The sequence below is a fragment of the Dromiciops gliroides genome, chromosome 5 (assembly GCF_019393635.1).
Source record: "Dromiciops gliroides isolate mDroGli1 chromosome 5, mDroGli1.pri, whole genome shotgun sequence".
NCBI classification, from domain to species: Eukaryota; Metazoa; Chordata; class Mammalia; order Microbiotheria; family Microbiotheriidae; genus Dromiciops; species Dromiciops gliroides.
The window spans coordinates 171,394,592-171,417,880 of record NC_057865.1 but is presented as its reverse complement, the minus strand read 5'-3'; the positions used below and the strand labels follow the sequence as shown (position 1 = coordinate 171,417,880).

The following is a 23,289-nucleotide window of genomic DNA, read 5'->3' as shown; positions in this document are numbered from 1 at the left end:
AGACTTGGAAAACCACCTGCTCACTGTTTTGGTGGTACATTCAAAACATTTCTTGGATGCCTTTAAGATCCCTGGAATCCATCCCTGACCTGTTTATTTCCCTTGCTTCCTGAACTATTGCTTAGCCAATTGGTTAATTCTACCACTGATCACCTGATGTTTTCTCAGAACTTCTCACATGTATTCTCATCAATGTTGTTACAAACTTAATTCTTTTTCTTTCTTTTTTGTGGGACAATGAGGGTTAAGTGACTTGCCCAGGGTCACACAACTAGTAAGTGTCAAGTGTCTGAGGTTGAATTTGAACACAGGTCCTCCTGAATCCAGGGCTGGTGCTCTATCCACTGAGCCATCTAGCTGCCCCCACAAACTTATTTCTTAACAAAAGACTGAGGCTTTGACTTGGCAGATGATCCTGGTCTACCCTTCCTTGATACTTCTCAACCATGTCTCCTTCACCCACTATTACTGATTCCCCTGGACAAAGAATGTGACACCAGCTGCCCTCAGTAGCTGGTGGAAAAAACTTGGATCTGTTGTGATAATACAGCAAAATGTGGGGAAAAACTTGACTGCTTTAGTGGACCACATACTCAATATAAGTTAACAGTGTGATACAACAGTAAAATAAAAACCAAAAACTAAACCAATTTTTAGCCATATAAATAAATAGGTAACATATGGACTTTGTCCTTAGACTGTTTCTTCTCCCTATACCTTTGTAATTACCCATTTCAGTTTGTTATGTGTAAAAACTAAAAATATATTAAAAGTAGTTAATATTTTTATAGAGCCTTATAATTTTAAAAAAATATTCCTCATGACAATGACCCTGTGAAGTAGATAGGATAAGTATTTCTATTCCTATTTTAAAAATGAATAAAGTGTTCAATAACTTATGCCTTTGTTCGAACATCCTCATGTCACTTGACAATAACACCTGATTTCCTACAACAGTGTGCATGCGTGTGTGTGTGTGTGTGTGTGTGTGTGTGTGTGTGTGTGTGTTCTCGAGCTTCTCTTTTTTATTTTTTCTGTCCATATCTTTAGGACAAAAAGTTATCCTCAAATGTTTCCTTATTAGAATTCTATTCTAATGCTTCATGGGATGGAGGGGACTATGAGTTCTTGAAGGTTGTACTAGTGGCTAAAGCTTTCAGAACTGGCTAGCTATGAGCTATGTCTGTCATCTGAAGACTTGCCCAGTTAGATTTGGAGCTCCTCAACATTAGAAGGTTGAAAACCAAGTACTGAATTTTTTGAGCCATAACAGTTCACAGAGATTATCTACTAAACCTTAGGGAAGTTGTGATATGCTGATATAGCCTCAGATACCCTCCTTATTTTCTACATACATAAATAGAGGAGTTGGTTTATCTGTAATCAAATTCTGAGTAACTGATGTAATAAAAAAAAAAAAATCTCTGGTCCTGTTACTGATCTTGCCTAGGGAAACCTTGACTTTGTATTTACTCCCACCAGCCACTTCCTTTGCTTCTATTCACCTACTGCTGAACGGAGCTGGAGAAAATTCTCAAACCATGATTGGATCCGTTACAGATTGATGTTATATAATTTCAGCTGGACTCTCATTGAAACAGACCAATCCTTTCACACCTTCCTCATCGACTTGCTGTCCCACTTACCACAATGATTATTTTCAACCCATTTATGCTTCCTCAAGCCTTACAGGGCACCCTTTCCCCCTACCCTCCCTGCTTAGGCCATTTTTGATTGAAACGTCATGAAGACACTGAGGCTATTCATTCTAAGTTTTTTTTGTCTTGACTCTTTCTCTGCCCTCTTGCTGTAGAGGACAATGACCACACCCCAGTAAAATTGACTCAGCAGACAGGCTAGATCGGGTTAAGGGGAACTGACAGACCTCAGACCCATCATCGAGTTAGGAAGATGTCTACTGAATGGGCAGATGAGAACAATTTGTTCTCATGAAAGTAGCTGAAGTCAAGGTCTTCTACTACCTCCCAGGCCATTGCCAGTCATCTTGACTTTGTCTTGCCTTTGGACTTCGATGTCTCTGGAAAAGAGAGTGAGGCTGACAACTTTGTGCAACTCGGCTTCACTTAAATCCAATTCATGCACAAGTTAAGACATCACCCGGGATGTCACTAGTCCTCTGAAAATGGGCAAACAGCAATCTTTTGAGAGTTTATCATGTGGTACCTTGGACATAGTAGGTGCTTAATAGAAATTTGGTTAATTTAATTGTTTTCAGTATTTTGAACATATAGTCTTAGTCTGGGATAACAGTAAGTAGCCAATGACAAGTGGGTAGAGGAATTGTTAAGTATGGTTAGGGCCAATTACTTTTGCAGACAAAATGTGTGATTTTTCTCCATTTCAAATGAAGCAATAGGGTAATGAGGAACTTTTTTTGCGTTTTCCAAATTAGAATTTTCTGGTCTTCATTAATGCAAAGTTTGTAAAGGAAGAAGATAAGAATCAGGGTGTGTGGTTGAAACTTGGATAAGTTGCTAGGCTGAGTTCTGAGGGAGAAAGACTGAAAATAGGCACAATATTCTTAGGTTAACCTTAGCAAATGAGAGGGCTTATAAATTGTATTTTATTTTATTTTATTTTGGCTTATAAGTTTTAAAAGGAACACTATTTTAAAGTCACTTTTAGCTTAAATTAAAAAAGACTAAGGTATCTAGAACCGATATTGAAAATCTTAAGTTATTCCACAAATGGTATTTCTGATGAGGTCTGGGGTGACCTCAAGGTCCACAAGGATACAAGGGGGAAGGAAACAGTTAAAATATACCTAAAACATGGGGCGGCTAGGTGGCGCAGTGGATAAAGCACCGGCCCTGGAGTCAGGAGTACCTGAGTTCAAATCCGGCCTCAGACACTTAACACTTACTAGCTGTGTGACTCTGGGCAAGTCACTTAACCCCAATTGCCTCACTAAAAAAAAAAATATATACCTAAAACAAACTTTTGAAATTCTTAAAATTTCAAGGTCGTCTCAAAATTTTAGTTGTCATTATGGATATAAAAAATACTGAAAAACAGGAAAGTCATCCACCCAAAATACCTCCCCCCCATCTAGTCTAATTAATGTTTCAGTTAATTTCCTAATAATTTCCATAATAGTAAATTCAATAACATTCCACCACTTAGCAGATTTTCATCCTGTGCTTCATATATGTATATAATATATGATAGCTAATTTTAATGACATAGTCTGCAAATTCACTACAATTAACCTAATTAATTGTACTTTATGACTTTGGGTCAGAATGCCAGAGTTTCAGTGCCAATTGCATTGTACTCACTGAAACCTCAAGAGTATATTTCAGATATTGGCTTTCAGACCTTTCTTTTAGAATACGTTGCTATTTACTTACCATGTGCCAAAGCCACCATGTCAGTGTAATTGAAAACAAGCAAGTAGGAGACTGTATGGCTCGGATGAATGGAAATGTGATACAGACCATTCCACCCACAACCCACTGGCTAGAATCCAGGCAAGGCTGATGGGGACCAAAAGTAATTACCATCTGATGGCTGGACAATGGCCTGTGTGAAATGATCTGGTTATCTTAAGTCTAGTTCCTCATGGACAGGTGTTCATATTGCAGTTTCCACCTTCAGTGACAGTAGGCCAGGAACTGAGTGAGTCAGAGAGACCAAAATTACCTTCTCTCTTGCTAAAGGCTGATGCCTGTTTGTTATGGTTCTTACCTTTAACCTTTTCAGTAGATGAAAAGAGAATATGAATGTTTAATAAGGTACTTTTTTATGAGTTTGTGAAAATTATATGTGCAGCAAGTACAAATATAGGCTCCTTTGCTTTGGCTGAATTAATCAATATCAATGTAGGCTCTCAACAACCTGATACTCTTTAGAGTAGAAGAAGCAGCATTGCTAATCTCCTTAGATATTTATCTTGAACTTTAAAATTCCAATCCTACTTTCCAATACAAGGTTAAGTGACTTGCCCAGGATCACACAGCTGTTAAGTGTCTGAGAGTTAGTCCAGGTTCAATATTATCCTCTATGTTGTGGTCCCTCTTGAGGAGAGACAGGGAGCAAATTCTCCTCCTTTCAGTTATAAAGATCACAAGAGACAACCAAATGTACTATCAATATTGTAATCCACATTGCCAATGCTGAGTTTTACCCCATTCATTTAAGGAAAGGTTTTTTCCAGGCTTTATAAATGTTGTTATGTCTCTCAAATGCATTACCTCACAGGTTTCTTCTGAAAGGTATCCAAATCCTACATTAAAGCACTTGTGGGAAAAGTAGAAAAAATAAATGGTTTACTTTAAATGGGATTTGGAAAGGGTATGATTATGCTCTGAAATGTATCGCAGTGACATGGTAAAACTGAACTTCCTAATGGAGTCTTAAATTTTGAGTAAGCATCAAACCCATTTATTAAACTCCCCTCTGAATGTCTAAAAGTTACATATATTTCCCCGCCATGGATATTCTGCAGCTAAGGACATTTTACATCAGCTACAGAAGACTTTGCTCTAAGATTGCTCCTAAAACATTGACACTGAGCACTAGGGAAGATTTAAGCCTGATTATTATTTGAATAGACAATTTAATATGGGACTAGCCACATCCTTTTGTAATGACATAAAGGAACATTGCCAAAATATGTTACATAAGGAGTTCTTAACCTGACTAGTGTGGACATAAATAATTTGGGGGGATAGCTATCTTAACATAATTGTTTTCCCTTGTAATTCTGTGCATTTCATTGTATGCATTTAAAAACCTTAGTCTGAGAAGAGACCCATGGGCTTTACAATGCTACCAAAGTGGCTCATCACACAAAAGAAGGTTGAGAAGCCCAGCACCAAACGATGTAGTCTCTCCTTATTGCAAAAACTTCTCTAGTATATTTGCATGACATTGGATGACGAGAACTGAACTGGGTCCAAAACCCCATTAGATATAGTGCTTCATTTATGCCAAGCAGAAAAATATACAGAAGGACACACAAAGGCAAAATTCAAACATGAATAGAGCGCTGGATTTTCATTGTTTGCTTACAACTCTTGGGTTGGAAGGAAGGAAACAATTCCCATTTTGGTGATGCAGAAGGTGCATCTAATTAGCTCCTGTTAGTAAGCTCTTCTGAAGCTATCTTAGATATAGTGCCCAAGTCCTGAGTCATTTACTCTGACTATGGAGAAGAATTTCCTATCTAGATATGAGAGGTGTAAGGATATTTTCAGTGATTCCAGTCTCTGCCAAGTCCGAAAAATCTTCATCAGGTTCTCTTGCTAATTTGAATAAATCTAAAGAGGGAATAAAATGGAAGAACACTGACAAGTTATTGTTTAGCTTGAATGGTTAAATGGAAACTTTTTCACTGTTGTAATTGTTACACTTGAGATCTTGACATAAATTCTTTTATGGGCAAATTTAAACTTTGGTTTTTGGCCAAGAATAGAAAGAGAACATAAGTTAAAGGGAAAGGAAAGGAGGATATGCAACCTGAAAATATGTGGATAAATAGCTAGCTACACTTTAAAAGGCCAAATTTTATCTCAGAATTCTATTCCTGACTCTATGGGAGTATGAAGCTAATGCTAAGACAGAGCTCGTGCCCTACCCCAACCCAACACACCTATCTTTGTTTGGAATATCCCAACAATGAAATATTGCTGCCAGTTTGCATTTATCCATTTCACATAGATCGCTACAATTTATAGTTAATCCCCAAGCTTCCTTATATCAAAAAATATTCATCTTTTCTTTTCTTCCCTACCTGTTTGCTGGAAGGTTGTAGTGGGAGCACTGGGCTTGGAATCAGAACACCTGTGTTTGAATTTTAGCTCTAGCACTTGCAAGACTTTGGGCAAGTCATGTGATATCTCTGAGCCTTGATTTTCTCATATTTATAATGGACATCATAATATTTGCATTATTTACCTCAAGAGGGTTGTTGTGAGAAGAGTGTTTGCTGAGTCATAAAAGATGAATAAGTTTGAGTTATTATTATTCAATGGTCAAAAGTCAGACCAGTTGATTTACTAGAAGGGTGTGTGTGTGTGTGTGTGTGTGTGTGTATGTAGGGGGATGGGATGGGTAATAAAGGATACCTGAAAGTTTGAGTTGGTTTGAGAAGCCTGGTGTGTATGCTGATATACAGAGTGTATTTATTTGAGAATCCATTATATAAATGAATGTTCTGTTGATTGTCAGTATACCTCAGTGAACCTTCTGTTTGTGGTATTTGTTTAAGTATCATTCATTTCAATTAGGTGTAAGAATGGCAGACTTGAAGTCAGGAAGATCCGAGTTCACATTCCACCTTAGACATTTACTAGCTGTATGACCTGGCAAGTCACTTAGCCTCTTTTAGCCTCAGTTTCCTCATCTGTAAAATGAAGATAATAATAGTACCTACCTCTCAGGACTATTGTGAGACTCTGATTTGCAGATTTTCACATAACACATGTATAGCACTTTCACACCATAGTGTTACATACATGCTACTTATTATTATAAAAACATTTCTAATGCCTAATATCTACTCAGCATTGATAACAGTAGTAATAACTAGCATTTACATAGTGATTTAAAATTTGTAAAGTGCTTTACAAATATTATTTCATTTTATCCTCACAACAACCTTGGAAGGTACATACTATTGTTATCCTCATTTTAGAGATGAAGAAACCAAGGCAGACAGATGTTAAGTGAATCCCCTAGGTGATCCCATCCTGTATATTAGCATACACAACAGGATTCCTCAAACCAACTCAGACATTTGGGGATCCTTTACAACACACACACACACACGCACACGCACCCCTCTAGTAAATCCAAGTCATTTGCCTTTTGATCATTTAATAACAATGGTAGCTCATACTTCATCCTTTAAGACTCAACTAGTGTCTTGGGGCAAAATTCAAGTCTTCCTGATTTTAGGTCCAAAGTTGTATCCATTGCACCACCTAGCTAAGGTCTCTGTGTGTATTGTATTGTAATGTAATGTATATGATGCTCATAAAAATTCTTATTACTTTAAAAATTATAATAATTTATAGGCATAATAGCAAGTAATTGGGAGAGTGATCAGCATTCTTTGTATGGCTGTAGAATGTTGGCCTAGGGATATAATCTCACATATATGATATATACATACACACATATACAGATCTGTTATTTGGTAAAAATGCATATACAATTTATATAGTGTTTTGTGGTATGCAAAAGGTCTTTTTCACAACAACCCTTTAAGATAGATGATGCAAAGTATTATTATCCAACTTTACACATGAAAAAGCTGAGGCTCTGAGAGGTTGTCACACATTCCGCAAAATATTCCTTTTCTCTCTCTTTTTCTCTGTACAGATAAATAGATATTGGGGAAGGGGAGGAAGAGAGCTAGACAGAAGTGTTACTGCAGCCTCTATGTATATAAGGTATGTGTATGTATGTATATAAGCCTATTGATAGAAATAATCTGAATCTTCATATACAGATATGTATGTATATATGTGTGTATGTGTCTTTGTGTCTCTGTGTATACACATAGAATATTGGCTTAATGAAGTTAAATGACAGACCATTAATTTAAGTCATAGGTCCTAGAAAAATTAATTGGGTATACTATTTCTTCCACTAAAAGAAATCTATTTTATTTTTTTCATCATTTCTGTACCAATAATAGAGCGGAACTTCTTCCTCCTGGCTTGAGGGTTGCCACTTTGAATAGGGAAATGAGTGATTTAGGGTTTGGATCCCTAATCCTTCAGACAGAATTTCAATTTAGCCCTTCAGAGAAAAGGCACTTTCACCTTCAAAATTTGTAAGAGCCTCACTTCTTTAATCTCTGCTAATTCTTTCCCTTATGCCCCTGAAACAAGTCCTACTGTTCTACAAAAAAGGGTTTCCAAATAATTCTTTTTTTGTTTGTTTTGTTTTGTTTTGTTTCATTTTGTGGGGCAATGGGGGTTTAGTGACTTTCCCAGGGTCACACAGCTAGTAAGTGTCAAGTGTCTGAGGTCAGATTTGAACTCAGGTACTCCTGAATCCAGGGCTGGTGCTTTATCCATTGTATCACCTAGCTGTCCCCCAAATAATTCTTGATTAGTCAGGTGTGGGGGAAAAATATAAAAAAATTCTAGAGTGAGGGAACATCCATAAAAACATTTTTAATTCTAGATGTTGCACAAGAGAGATCCAGAAAGTTCAGTTACTAGTCTCACTACTGATCTGCATATTTTGTGTATCTACTCACTGAGATTGCTGTGGAATTTCTGCAGTTTTCTATTCCACGAATCCTGACGTTAACTTTTTTTTTTTAGCGGGTTAAGCCAATAATCCACTATCCGAGGGGGTAAAAAGCCAAAGATTGGTGTAGGTTTGTCTTGAAATACTTCACAGCTCAGTTTGGAGAAATATCTAAAATTGCAATGCTTGTATATCTTTATATTGGTACATCTGTGATCAGAATGAGACTATTGTCAGAGCAAGCTCATCTATGGGATTTGTAACACCTTTTTGACTTATTTGAAAAAAGGAGGAAATAAAGAGGAATAACTGCATTTTTTGGAACATTGAACTCTTTTTAATTCCTCTCTACCCTGACTCCCAAAGAAAAACTAATGGTCAGTTTCCATTTGGAAATTAAAGCTATTATTGTGGGGCTTTTGTGTGGGTATGTTTTACCCTTCCTTTTCAAGTAAGATTTTTTAAAGAATAAGATATCATCAGTGAGCCGGATTCTGCCTTGGCCATCACTTGGCTTCCATTCAGCTCCCATTTGGCTCCTATTAACACCTACATCTAGAAGCAGCTCAGTTAATAAGAAAATTATCAACATGAGAGTGAACAGGTGACAAAGGGTTCCCCCTTTAGACATGAGAGCAGGCCAAGGGGGATGCATTCCAGGGTCAAGTAAAAGAAAGATGGGTCCAAGCCATTAAGAATGGAGATGAGGCAATTTTCTTGGGTTTGCTTATGTGTGGGGCTTTGGGAGTGCAATGATAGTATGTGTGGGTAGCAGGGAGTGTGGCGGCAAAAAGGATCTGACTCATTCTTGTGTGTGGGGGTGTCTTCCAGATGCACAATAGAATACAGCCTCCTCTTTTATAAATCTGACCTGATTTCCAACCCTCTCCTATAAATATACCCTAACATTGAATAATAGACCAGAGATTACAGCCAGCATGAGCCTTCTCCATCTATTCTCTCATCTCTGTTTTACTTTCTCCTTCTACTCCCTCTCTTTGGAGAAAACCTACATAGGATAAGAATCTAGCCTAGTGTTCATAAGGTCCTTTTCTATTGGTGCCAATCTTGAAAAACGAGAATCACAGACTGCTAGATGAGAACCCAATGCCCGAGTGAGGATAGATGAGGGAGAGCTAAGGGGAAAAAAGCCAAATGAAACAGACACTGCTCAAGTGTCTCCCATTTTTTCCATATTCAGGAGGTAGCCTAGGTTAGAGAACTGAAAAGGGGTGATATTGTGATGAGGACAAAACCAGAAGACAATAGCTCCCTTTTGAAGAGACAGCTTTGTTTTTGGGGTGTAATTTAAAAAGCAATCAAAGAAATGAATTTGCAAATGGCGGTTCCCTACCTTTAAAGTTATTTAGCTAGAACTAATGAATGTAAATTGGTCAGCTGGTAGGAGTGAGCCTAACAAACTCTTTTTAAAGGCTATAAAACTTTTAAACAACAAGTGCAACCCAAGCCAGAAAAAAATAGTTAGCAACTTAATCACCCACTTGGTCAAGACATCACATAACAGTTAAACAGGAAATGATTAATAGCAGTGTCATTAGAGGGCCCGGTCTCATCAGAAAGTAAAGCATCATTTCAAAGTGTTAACGGTTTCATAGTTGTCAATGACTTATTAATAAAGTAGCTGACAATTCAGCTGACCAAGTCTCTTCTCCGACCACCCTAATTTATTCCTGTACAAGAGTTGTAATCTTTTCAAAAGAATTATCCCAAAGCCTCTGTTATTCCTATTGGTCCCATTCAATTTGGCAGCAAAGTCAGCAGCTCAGAGCTGCCATGCCTAAGGATTAATTTAAAAACTGGATTGAAGAATTCTCATCCTAGTTTGCTACTGTGGTCTTCAGGCCTGGCCTCTCAGGGCCTTAACTTCCCTTTTGAGAAAGTGGAACCAGTACTATTAACCTACTGGTCTTAGTCTTAGGAATGGTAACTATTCCTATTTATTAAGTAATTGGACAAACTCAAAACCTTAGCCACACTGATTTTTTCCAAAAAGCAAGGGTGATTATTCATTGAAGGATGTTTTTGGAAAGATTTTACATTTACCCATTTGCTTTTAGCAGGGTGCTTCCTGCTTAAACTTTTCAGGTTACAAGGAAGAAGGAAAGTCAGACAAGCCAGCAGGAAAGCTTTTGAATTTATTAAATACTTTAAACAGAAGGGAAAACTATACACAATACAGGTCTGTGGTTTCATGGACAATCTTCACTTTCTATTCCTCTATGTATGTGGAAATGCCCATTTTAGATGGTATTCAATTCAGAATAAAAAGAAAAATTAAACACACATACACACACAAGATGTGATGCTCAGGGCTTCAAGTGAGATGGACATAACGATTTTCATGTGTGGTAACAACTGGTATTTGTATAGCTTCTAGTTGTTTGGCTCTTATTGTCCTTGTTGACCAAAAGCTTTTCCTCAAGATCATGAATAGTCCCTTCTACAACATATCAGAGAATTAATAGTTCACCATTATGTAGCATATTAAAGTTTGTAAAATGCTTTATCAGAGATTCTTAACCTGAGGTTCATGAACATTTAACATTTTTTTCGATAATTGTATTTCAACATATTTGAGTTTCTTTGTAATCCTATACATTTTATTCACCAAACTGTTAAATGGGTTCATGACATAAAAAACATATGAAGAACTTTTGCTTTCAGGATATAATTTTATTTAATCCTCATCACAACCCTGTGTGTGTGCGCAAGTGTGTGGTGCTGCTATCATTCTAATTTTACAGATGAGGAATCTGAAGCTCAGAAGTTAGGTGCTTTGCTCAGGATTGGTACATACTTGAAGTGGGAGTTAATCCAGGGCTTCCTAAATCCAAGTTCAGTACTCTCAGTCTATCAAACCTATGATCTTCAAAGCAAAGGGGTACAGGTGAAACAACATAGGATCAGGGGATCTTGGTTCAAATCCACGTTCTGCCATCTTTGTGACTTTGGGTAAATCACTTATGACCTTCAAGCCTTAGTTTCCTTATCCGTAAAAAGAAGGAGTTGGACTAGGTAAACCCTAAGGAAGTCTTCAGCTCTGACTCTATGATTTGAATACACATTTCCAGGAAATTAGAATAGTTCTGGGTCTCTGCTTCACGGAAGAGGTGAAACCATTTGAACAATCTGGGTCTGACACTGAAGAAAGACTCAGGAAGAAATTCAGAATACAAAAGGATAAGAAACTGTTCATCCCACAGAGGAACTTTGTGACTTTGTAGACTTGGGAGGGCCTTCTACAAACTGAAGTAAAAAAAAAGCACAAGAACTTAAGCTTAGCACTGACTGTAACCTGGCCTTGAATAGTTCCAAGCTACCTTGGTCTTTGTTTATGTAAGTCTTTGTTTCCTTCTGACAGTACCAGGAACCTAACATTTTCCTAGTTGAGTATATTTCTGTATTCATTGTCCCTGCAATGCCAGGTTAAGTTGACAGGTTGACAGTTTGGCTTCATGAATGAGAGATTCTTTATTGACAATCTTCCTTATCCTCTTTCTCTGCCTATTAAGTTTAATTCAATTCTATTTTTCCTGACAACCCAGTTTAGAACTTTGTTCTAGGAAATATCAGAGAGGTAGGTTTGAACTAAATGGCTATACTTGTTCTATGTTGAGTCAGAATAATCAGTTACATAGAGACCTAGAGTGGCTTGGATGAGACAATTCATTGGTTCTAGTCCCAGCTCTGCCACTGGTATGCTGTGTGACTTTTGGGTAAGTCATAACCTTTCTGTTTTTAGTTTCCTGAAAAATGGAGATAATACTGCAGTGCCTTTCATCCATCTACCTCATAAGACTTCTGTGAGGGTTAGTTAATTAATTGTCAAGAAGTCTGCATATGGAATGTGTTATGGAAGTGTCAAATTATAGGACAGACCCTGAAAATGAGGAGGGAAATATGATTACAGAAAATTATGAACATTTTCTGAGGTGAAAAAAATGCTTTCAACCTACAAGGGAAACCTTATTCATAGACAAGTCTCTGGGGAAACTATTTAGGCAATGGGCAGATAACAATTTCTAACCTTAATTGCTTTCCATAGGATTCTGTATCAGAGTCTTCTCTAGGATTCATTTGTATCATAATTCTATTTGCATGTAGGCAAATGAGCAAAGAAGGTCTGGGCTATTTGCTATTTTTTTACTGTTTGCAGCTGAGTATTATTTTATTGCATTATTAAAGTTATTCTCAACCATGGTTAGGATTATCTGTCTTAGGAGTCAGATTGGCTTCTGTAAAGTCAGGGTTAGTAAGGACTAACAACCTTTTTGGAGGAATTAAAGGAATATGGAATAAATAATTTACAAAATATCACCCCAAAAAGTTAGTTATTATGGTTCCATATAAATCTATAAAGTAACTTGCAGAATATGCAAAATTGATGTTCCAGTTGTACATACACACACTTCTATGTTCATATACATGCATTTTAAATGTTCTCTTCTTCCAATTCACAGTTGTCCAGGACCATCCTTAGACATAACTGTAAAGCTGGAAAAATGTGTCTTTGGTGACTTCTACTGCCTTCTTAGGATCCTTATATATAACCTGCCTCCTTGCTTTCTCCAAATGTCTGTTCTTTTGTCCTTTTTCCTCTAGGACCTTGTTCTTAGCTAGTTGTCATGATTCTCTTTCACATGGGCTCTAAGTGGTGTATCTACACGATGTTAAGAGATTCTTGAAAACAAAGAAGTGGCAAAAAATATAAAAAATACATTTCTAATGGGAGAGAGATTTTTAGTACGAGATTCTATTCACTATTCATAAGGACTGCCCCAAAGATAATACAACTGATCTACCTACAGTAGAACATACAGTTCAAACTTTTTTTTTTCTTCCAGTAGTGGTAATCAGTATGCATTGATTTATAATTGTCCTCTTATTTGGTTCCTGTTGGGATCAATTGATACCATTGAAACAGTAGGCTAGAATTGTTAGCTCAATTGGGGGCAATTAATCAAACAATCAGTTAGCATTTTTAAGCACCTACTATACACCAGGCCCAGTGCTAAGGGCTAAAGATACAGACAAAAATCAAACAGTTTTCTTACTTTTAGGAGCTTACATTTTACTAGGGGAGACAACATTCATATATATATATATATATGTATATATATATGTATGTATGTATGTATGTTTATATATACATATAAACAGAATACATATAAGATAAATGGAGGATAACTTTTGGAAGGAGACCCCTGGAATTCCATGTAAAAGTTCCATGTAGGAAGAATTCCATGTAAATGATTGTGCTTAAGGTAAGTCTTGAAGGAAACCTAACAGAGTCAATTGGAATGAATTGGCCTTTAAAGGGAATCCATGCTGACTTCATACAAAGCTCTAACAACTGCAGTAGCCAACCACGGACTTATATTGCTGACTCAATCACTGGACTCAAGCGTAAATGAATAAAAATTCAGCTTAATAAGGAGTGGGGAAAAAATCAATACCAGGATATGGCTATTATATGTTCTTTTCGTTCTTGTCCTTGATTCACAGGTGCTCAGCTAACTAGACACATACCAGGATGGTTCACAACTGTGAAATGGAAGAATAGCATATTTAATGGATTAAGCAGAGTTTGAGAATAATTGCTTTTACATTGAGAGGTAATGAAGCCAAGAGGAAAATTGTGGTTTGGGAATGACTGTTTTACCAAAACATTTTGCTCATATCTTTGTAACTGAAGAAATGGAGGGCCAAAAATCTTACTTCTTCCCTTCCAGTGGGAGTCATAAAGACTTAATAATAATAATAATAACTCATTTATATACCACTTTAAGGTTTGCAAAGTACTTTGTATTATTTGATTTGATCCTCACAACAACCTTGTGAGATGAGTGCTATTAATATCCCCATTTTTACAACTAAGGAAACTGAGGCTGAAAGAAGTTAGATTGACTTCCCCAGAGTCACATAGCTAGTAAATATATGAGATAGGATTTGAACTCAGATCTTCCTGACTCCAAATCCAGAACTCTTGCGCACTGTACCACAGTAAATTTTATCAATCTTTACTGAACTAAGAGGGAATTATCTACATTGGACAACAAGAGAAACTGAAGTTTTAAGTGGCTTACCCAAAATCTTATGGTGAGTCAGAGGCTAAACTAGAAACAGAAACCCATTAAAAAATTCTTAATCCCTAGAAAACACTTTACTAAAAGTGAAAATATTATTCTTTTCTGAACTGTTGAATGGAGTAAATAATGACAGTCTATTTTTTTTAAAGCGGTCTATGTGAAAGAACACTACAAATGATTTGAAGTTAGTTTGTTGAACAAAAGGAACAGATTTTTAATCATGAAGTATGACATTTCTGCCTCCATGTATACCAGTTTTGAAAATGACACATTGAGTGAGAAACCAAGAGTGGTTATTTTCGGAAGGGTATGTGAGAGGTGCTTTTGGAGTTGACAAAGTGGGTGGAATCCACCTAGAACTAAAGTTTAAACACAAAATAAAACAAGACAAAAAGCCCTGGAATATTACTTTCTACCACATGTATGTCATGTTGTGGAAAATGTATCTCGGTGGGTCTGGTGACATGTGAATGCGTATGTGGGTGTTAGAAAAGAACTGGATTGTAAAGTGTAAGGCAGGTAGTAACCAAGCCAGAAGCCACACTCATACATCTATTTATAGTGCCTCACGGTGAAAAAATAAAACCCAACTTCTGCTACTACCTGCTGTTCCCAACTGAAGTTAACAAGAGCGGATAAGACCTCCTTTTGAATGCCTTTGTAGTTTTAACTGACATACACTCACACAAAGTGATGACTTAGCTGTTCACCCATACCAAGACCCTCTGAAACAGGTGAGGAAGTCAAACAGTCAGAACTACTCAACAGTTTTGGGGCTTAGAAATTCATTTTTAAAAACTCCCTCACAAAGTTCATGAATGGCATTGAATTTTAAAAAGTAATTGCTTTATTGAACACTTGCTCCTTTTTCAGAAGCATTTATTCAACAGTCATCCATGCAATAAGTCTCTGTGGTGTCCCTGGTGGCTAGCACAATGCCTGCTGGGTACATAGTATGTGCTTAATAAATGTTTATGCATTCATTAATTGATAGTAGATTGAAATTAGTGAGTTTTCTTTTTTGTTTCTATTAAAACTATTACTCACCCTCAAGAGATAAAAGAGGAAAAGGACCCATATGTATAGCATTATTGACAACATCTTCTTTTTTATAGCAGCAAAGAACTAGAAACAAAGGGGATACCCATCTATTGAGGAATGGCCACACAGCTTATTGTATGTGACTGTAATGGAATATTGTTTCAAAAGAAATGACAAAAGAGAAACTGAGGAAGACCTATGTGAACTTGATGCAGGGTGAAATGAGCAGAACCAGGAGAACAATTTATATAATAACAGCATTGACAAGAAAAACAACTTTGGAAGACCTAAGAGAACTCTGAACAATGCAATAGCCAACTCCAATTGTAGAGGCCTAATGATGAAGCATGCTTCCCACCACTTGACAGAGAGGGGATGGACTCAAGATGCAGAACGACAGTGTGTACATTTTTGGACATGGCCGAGGGACTTTGTTTTGCTTGACTATGCCTGTTTGTCACAAAGGTTTCCTTTTTCTCTTTGAGAGGAGGTGGGAATTGAGGAGGTGGTAGTAGTGAGAGGATGAGAGAAGAGAGATAGGGCAGCCAAAAAAAAAAAAAAAAAAGGAAAAAGGGTCATTGAGGCACCTTTTTTTTTTTTAATTCAGAGAAGAAAATAGGAGGAGGGCCTGAAAGAAGCACAGAGAAGCATTGTGGTTTAGAAAAATTAATGTGTATTTCAAAGGAAAAGCAAGTTGTATGTAATAGAGATATACAGTTTCATGTATGATCCTCTTTTGCTGTTCTACTATATACGTGGAAATATCTATTTTATTTGATGTTTGTTGATTTCATAATCAAAAAAGAAAAAAAACCAAATTATCTATCAGAAGACTTTTAAAATTCTCTACACACAGGTGCGCACGCGCACACACATACACACACAAACACACACACACACACACACACACCCTAAAATGTGACCAAACAACAAAACAAAACAAAAACTTCACACAGCAAAAAGCAAAAACAGTACCTGGAAAAACTCTTCTGCCTAATAAACATAGCATAACAGTTAATCTGAAGAAGGAGAAATCCATGACCTGATTAAAGAGGTGTTTTTTTCCTATTGCCTCAGACTTCCTAGACTCCTTGGATCCATTACCTGGCTCTAATGCCTTCACATTCAAACATTTCCTTATAGACCTCAAAAGGCCTACTTCCTCAAGGATGTCTGCAGCAAGTGCAGATCATGGACAGTGGCTAATTAATTAATTAAAATAGACTTGTCAGAGGATTCAAGTATAAGCGTTGTATTTTTTCCCCTTTCTGGAGCCTCTGAACACAATTTAGGCAGCTGATTTCTCCTAATACAAAAATTTAAAAACAATTTTTTTAAAAAGGGCCACCTAACACTCTAGACTGGAGACTTCGAGACACGGCCAAGGCTGGCAGGGCTCCAGCAGAGTGCAGAGAGGGCATGTTCAACTCAACGCAGGAAGCTGTGGCAAAGCTGAGTCGCTAAAAAGCTACTGGAGCTAATATATTGTGGTCATGAGGATAGCAGCAGTATCTTAGTAGTGATGGGAACACTCAAAAGCATCTTCAAAACATTTTAAAAATACTGCTGATCTCTGTACTTTGACTAGGTTTCTGTGCCTCAGTTGCAGCCCACTTAATTTTTCTAGAAGCATTAGTCTCTGTGCATTGATGGTCTGACATGCACTCTGCAATTCCTTCCCTGCTCAGCAGCCTCACTGCACCACATACCAGCAAACAGTTTGATTACTGTATGCTCTCTGAAGTGTGTAGCTGGTTTTGAAGTAGAAATAAAAGTTAGGTGGCAAAATGCTGAGTTTACCACTGGCATGCTCGCAAGGATGTTTCTGTCTTGCATGTCATACATTCCGCAGCCAGTCTTCTCTTCAAAAAAGATGTTTAAAAAAAGTTTAGGCCCTCAATGCATGTATTTATGGGCACTGAAGAATAAGGCAGGTTATAAACATAACATTTTGGGGCTGAAAAATTCAGAGTTTTTCATGGATACATTTCTGTCAAGGAATCTCACAATGGCTGATCGAATGTGGGGATTACTCTTCCACTTTTACTGATGGGAAAAAACTGAGATACAATGGCATCAAGACAACTAGGATCTGATTTTTCTGACTTTTGGTCCATTAGTATTAGATGGACTGTATCAACCTTGGAATTGTCCATCTGACTAAGGAAACTCAAAATAGAAACCAGGTAGAGAGATGAGAGGATGTATAGGTGGATGTGAGACCTCCTGTGACACTAGGATGACCCCAAAGAAAAGATCTGTTGTTTTTTTTCCTGGGCCTGGAAACAGTACAGCCTTCCTACTTACTTAGTAATATGAAAGCTCTCATGCAATGAGACAAAGTACCTCAAAAGAGCTTTCTGAAGGGCCAGGGGAATACAGTACCACTGTGACCTGGTTAGATCTGAGATAAGCCATAGAAAGAGTCCATTTGGCTGTCCTGTCTGTGCTTGACATTAAACTTTTAGAAACCTGCTGTAATTTCCTACAAGGAGGGTTGCCAAGCAGTGACACTTCCTAGTCTTTCAACCAACATTCATTGTGTATTGGGCACCAAAACAGTCAATAAAAAGAGAAATAGGGAATAGAATGCAAATTCCTACTTATAGTCTAATAGGAGACTTGGAGTTACAGTTAAACAGTTAGATAAGAACCAATTATTCTAATTCTAGGAGACTCACTTCCTGATCCCTTGACAACCCACTTTTCTCTTCTTCATTTCACTGTTCAATGAGTGATTAGCCATGCCACTGTATTTCATCACTGGGAAATAGTGGTCATGGTAGGGGAGCAAGATCAAAGAAGATAATTTTTTTAAGGAAAAGGAAAATATATAGTAAAGTTTTTTGGGGGGATAGATGTTTCTCTTTTCTGAAATTTATGCTCACCCCCAATGTCCAAATACACATAAAAATTATAGATCATCTAATATAGAGGTTCAGTGTCTTTTTGTATCATGGACTTGGTGGTGGTCTGTTAAAACCTAGAGACTTCTCAGAATAATGCTTTTAAATGTAAAAAGTAAAAAAAAAATTGCAAGATTACAAAGAAAGTCAACTATATAGAAACAAAGATGTAATTTCTCCCCCCATGCAAGTTCATGGACCCCTTGAAATCTATCTATGGCTATGAACCCCAGGTCAATAACCCCGGATTTCTAGTCCAACTTCCTCTTTTTACAGACAAAGAAACTGGAACATAGAAAAGCTGACTGGCCCAAGATCAGTCAGTTCTAACTCTTAGTTCAGTTTTGTAACAATTCATTTACATTGAAAACAAAAATTATCCTAGACCAGAATATCCATTCCTTGCCCAGTCTTGCCTCTGTACTACTCCTTCCTTCTGTTTTCATCTTCAGGCACCAAGCCATAGATAGCCACTTAGTCGGGTCAGAGAATAAATAGTAAACTCGGCCCTTCTTGTGTCATGGCAGAGAGTATAATGACCAATGTGGAGACGTGCCAGGGTTTTAAAGGAATTTTTAAAAGAGGTTTCCGATATCCCTCCTCTCCATCAGGCAAATGGCAAGACTCCCAGCCCATTCTTCTCATGCCATCAAAAAATTAAATAGACACCTGGACTCTGAGATCTAGGAAGATCCCCTGGTGGCAGTAGCGACCTAGTTTCTCAGCCTTCACAGCAACCAATTAAAGGACTGTCCTGAATCTAGGCCTCTCCAAGGCAATTGTTTTTTCAGCGGTCCTGGATTGCCAGACAACTCATCTGTTTCTCCCTGTCTAAACCGAGTGCTAGAGAAAGTATAAATGATAAGTCAGAGGAAGAATCTGAGTCTCTGACAACCCAATCAGTAGACTTTGGTCTGGAAAAATTCTTATAGGGTTGAAGCAAGTTTTCTGGAACAAAGGAGGGAAAGAGAACAGGGAACTCATTTCTTAGTTAAGATGCTACCACTGGCAAGTGTGGGCATCCTGAACGATGCATCCCATTGCTTGTGGAGAGAGGATTGGCTTCATCAGAGGAAAGAGAAGAGTGGTGGAGAGAAAAGAGAACCTGGCTTTGTGTTTATGGGCTAGGTGATTCAATTTCTTTTATCTCTAGCAGTGTTGTGCTCATTTCCCAATATACAACCTTCAACAGATTAAACAGTGGCAATACACAAGGCATTTGTTGCATACAAAGAAATCTCAAGAAGTTTGTAGTTTAAGAAAGACAATCTCAAAACAAACAAAACAAGCTGGATACTTGATTTTGTTGGTATGAGGAACTCCTGGTGACTGATGTTGGGCAATCACTTAACCTCCCTGAGCCTCAATTTACTGATCTGTAAAATTACCTCTGAGAGTCTTGCAGCTCTAAATCCTCTCTTTACCAAAGCAGATGGGCGCCTGCTCTTTAACTTGAAGTGTTAGTTGTTGGGACATTGAGAAGTCAACGGACTTTTTCAGGGTCATACAGTCACTATCTGGCAGGGTCAGGTCTTGATACCAGGTTTTGTTTTTTGATTGTGAGGTTGGTTCTCTATTGGACTATGCCATACTACCCCTCAAGGTAGAAAACTCATGTGCAAAAATAACTATGATATAAGGAGGAAGAGTTTGTCACTAAACAAAAGATAGAAAGCCTCAGAAAGTAAAAAGGAAAATTTTGATTACATGAAATTTAAAAAGATTTTGCACAAAACCAATACAGCTAAAGTTAGAAGAGAAGTAAGCAAATGGGAAATATCTTAGGAAGATTCTCTATTAAAGATCTTATTTTTAGGATCTCTAGAGAACTGATTCAAATTTATGAGTAAGTCATTCCCCAGTTGGTAAATGGTCAAAAGATATGAACAGGAGAGGAAGAAATCCAAACTATCAAAAGCCATATGAAAAAATGCTCTAAATCACTAAGAATTAGAGAAATGCAAATTAAAACAACTCTGCAGTTCTACCTCAATCCCCTCAAATTGGCAAAGTTGAGAAAAAAGGAGAATGATAAAATCTGTTGGGGGCTGTGGGAAAACAGGTACATTAAGGCACTATTGGTGAATCTGTAAACTGGTCTAGCCATTTTGGAAAGCAGTTTGGAAACTTGTTCCCTAAACTATCTTTTGACCCAGTGACACCATTAATGCTATGTAAAGAGATCAAAAGAGAAAAGAGCCCATATGTACCAAAATAATTATAGCAGCTCTTTGTGCATTGACAAGAAAACTGCACACTGAGGGGGATTCCCATCCACTGGGCAATGGCTGAACAAGATATGCAAGTAGTAGAATACTATTGTGTTGTAAGAAATGAAGGGGATGGTTTTAGAGAAACCTGGGAAGATTTGTAGGAACTGATACAGAATTGAGCAGAACCAGGAAAGCAGCCTAATAACAACAGTATAAAGATGAACGACTTCGAAAGACTTGAGAACTCTGTTCAACATAATCAATAATTACATTTCCAGAATGTGTTCCACTCAAGTAAGTCTTCTGTATCCATGTTCCCAATTTGTAGAAAAGTACTGAGCTTTGAGCATGTAGAATGCAGAAAAGGTATTGGCTGTCATGAAGATGTGAAAACATTGAAGTGTGGAATCAGAATCAGGGAAAGTCATGATCTTTTCTACACTTTTCAAGTGTGTTAGTAGGAACTAGTAATATAACACATGGTATTTGGTGTGGCTATACCCACACCTACAATGAGACAACAGTACAGGGTATAGCTAAGGCAGAAAGTAGTGTACAGAGGTAAAAGAGGCTATTATTATTGTAGCATCAGAAACACCCCCCAGTAAGCAGGCCTTCACAGAGCAACATCAAGATGTTTTCTGATGCTACAATAATAGTAGCTAGCATTTATATGACACTTTGAATATGTTTTCTTAGTTACTGTTTCTATTCTCATTTTAGAGATGAGGTAATAAAGTCACATCACTAGCAAGTGTATGAGGCAGTATTTGAATTCAGATTCTCCTGTCTCGAAGTGCAGTAACCTATCTACTGCACTGTTTAGCTATCAAATGCTAATGAAGGGAAGGGAATAAGCATTTACTAAGCGTCTACTATGTGCCAGGCACTGTATAAATATTATCTGAGTTGATCCTTACAACAACCCTGTGTTGTAAGTACTCTTAAGATCCAGGGACACACAGCTGAATTTGAACTCAGGTCTTCCTGGCTCTTGACCCCGTCCTCTATTCACTGTGCTATCCAGCTAGCCAATCATACTGGAAAGGGAAAGAGTAAGCATAGACCTTCCTTGAGCTGAATTCTTTTAACAGCAGATGGACTCAGGGTTGAAGGACCAGAGAAGCTTCTGGACTCACTGTTTGCTTTTGAAAAAGCAGTCTTCTCTTTCTGAACTTTGGAGATTTACTAAGACATGTATGACATCACAAGAAAAAATAACTATGTGCAATGGAAAGTAGAATTTGGAAGGTGGCTTAAAAAATCTAAACATTTTAAAAAATTGGGCCAGACCTATCATTTCATTGGTGTAGGGAAATTCTCATATGGACACTCCTTTACCAATGTAGATCAGCACTGTTTTAGTTTACTGTTTTAGAGAAGCTCCATGTAGTAGAGAGAGCCCTAGACTCGAAGCCAGTAAAACCAGGGTTCAAAGGCCCCCTTTGACACTTACTTGTATGTGTTTTGGGGCAAATCATTTAACCTCCCTGGGCCTCAGTTATCTCATCTGTACAAGATGAGAAGATAAGAACCAATTATTTCTATGGTCCCTTCTGATTCTAAATCTATGATTCTATGATTCTTACCAGGGGTGCCTTGCCAACTTGTGAGTTGCCCAGGATTACAAAGCCAATGTATTTTAGAGATAGGACTTCAACTCAGATCTTTCTGTCTCTGAGGTCAACTCTCTATTTTTTCTACTATACTGTCTCTTCTCTTAAAAAATAATATCTTAAACTTTCCTGGGGCAGCTATTTGGTTCAGTGGATAGAGTGCCTGGCCTGGAGTCAGGGAGGCTCATCTTTTTTTTAGTTCAAATATAGCCTTAAACACTTACTAGCTATGTGATCCTGGGCGAGTCACTTAATCCTATTTGCCTCAGTTTCCCCTTCTGTAAAATGAGTTGGAGAAGGTAATGGCAAGCCCCTTAAGTATCTCTGCCAAGAAAACCTTAAATGGGGTCATTAAGCACTGTACACAGTTGAAAATGACGAAATAACCACCAAAAAATTCTTAATTAAACATCCCACTCTATGGGTTGTATCATTGGCAGCACCTTGCATTTAGTTCTGTATTTGGATTTATGTTATAGTACAAACATTCTTATCCCCATTTTATAGATGAGCAAACAACCTGAATCATTCTCACTACTAGTAAAATATAGTTAGAAGTGAAGCATGAACCTAAAGTCTTTGGACTAACAGTCCCATATTAATTCCACTATCCCACTTAATTTCTTTAGTGGGGAAGAGAGAAGATTTCCTAAGAATATGGTGTTGGTAGAGGGGAAGATGAGAAGGGGGATTGCAGACTTCCATGTTCTAGGTCTTGGAGGTAAGCAATTCTAAATCATGATAAGGTTGATGTAGTAACAATATGAGGGTTGAAGGAAAGTGAAATGGGATCATTGGAATTGAGGAGAGTCAGAGAGGGCAAGGACCTGTGAGGTAAGGGTTTTAGAAGTGTTGTTAATGTGGATGTTAAAGTCACTGAGGATGGTGCGGGGAGATAGGTTAAAGAAGAAAGAAAGGGAGAGGAGCTGCAACTGTGATTTCACTGGTATAGGGAACTCCCAGGGGAGGAATTGTTCTTCCAACCAGTGCAGATGAACACCTTTTCTGCAGCCTGTAATTGTAGTGAGTTGCCTAGAGCACTGAGAGGTTGATACAGCCAATGTGTGTTTGAGTAATAATATGTTGTATTAATATTATATATTATTGGGTCATATTACACATTGGATTTTATTATATTCATATCTCATACTTATCATTATATGATCTTATATGA

The 23,289-nt window shown here is 37.5% G+C and overlaps 1 long non-coding RNA gene across 1 annotated transcript; it reads left to right on the top strand.

The window, feature by feature from the left end:
• Nucleotides 1-7,346: 7,346 nt before the first annotated feature.
• Nucleotides 7,347-15,503, top strand: LOC122727864. Its single transcript, XR_006353209.1, has 3 exons — nt 7,347-7,418; nt 13,756-13,865; nt 15,455-15,503. It is a non-coding gene; the product is annotated as an uncharacterized LOC122727864 (long non-coding RNA).
• Nucleotides 15,504-23,289: the final 7,786 nt, after the last annotated feature.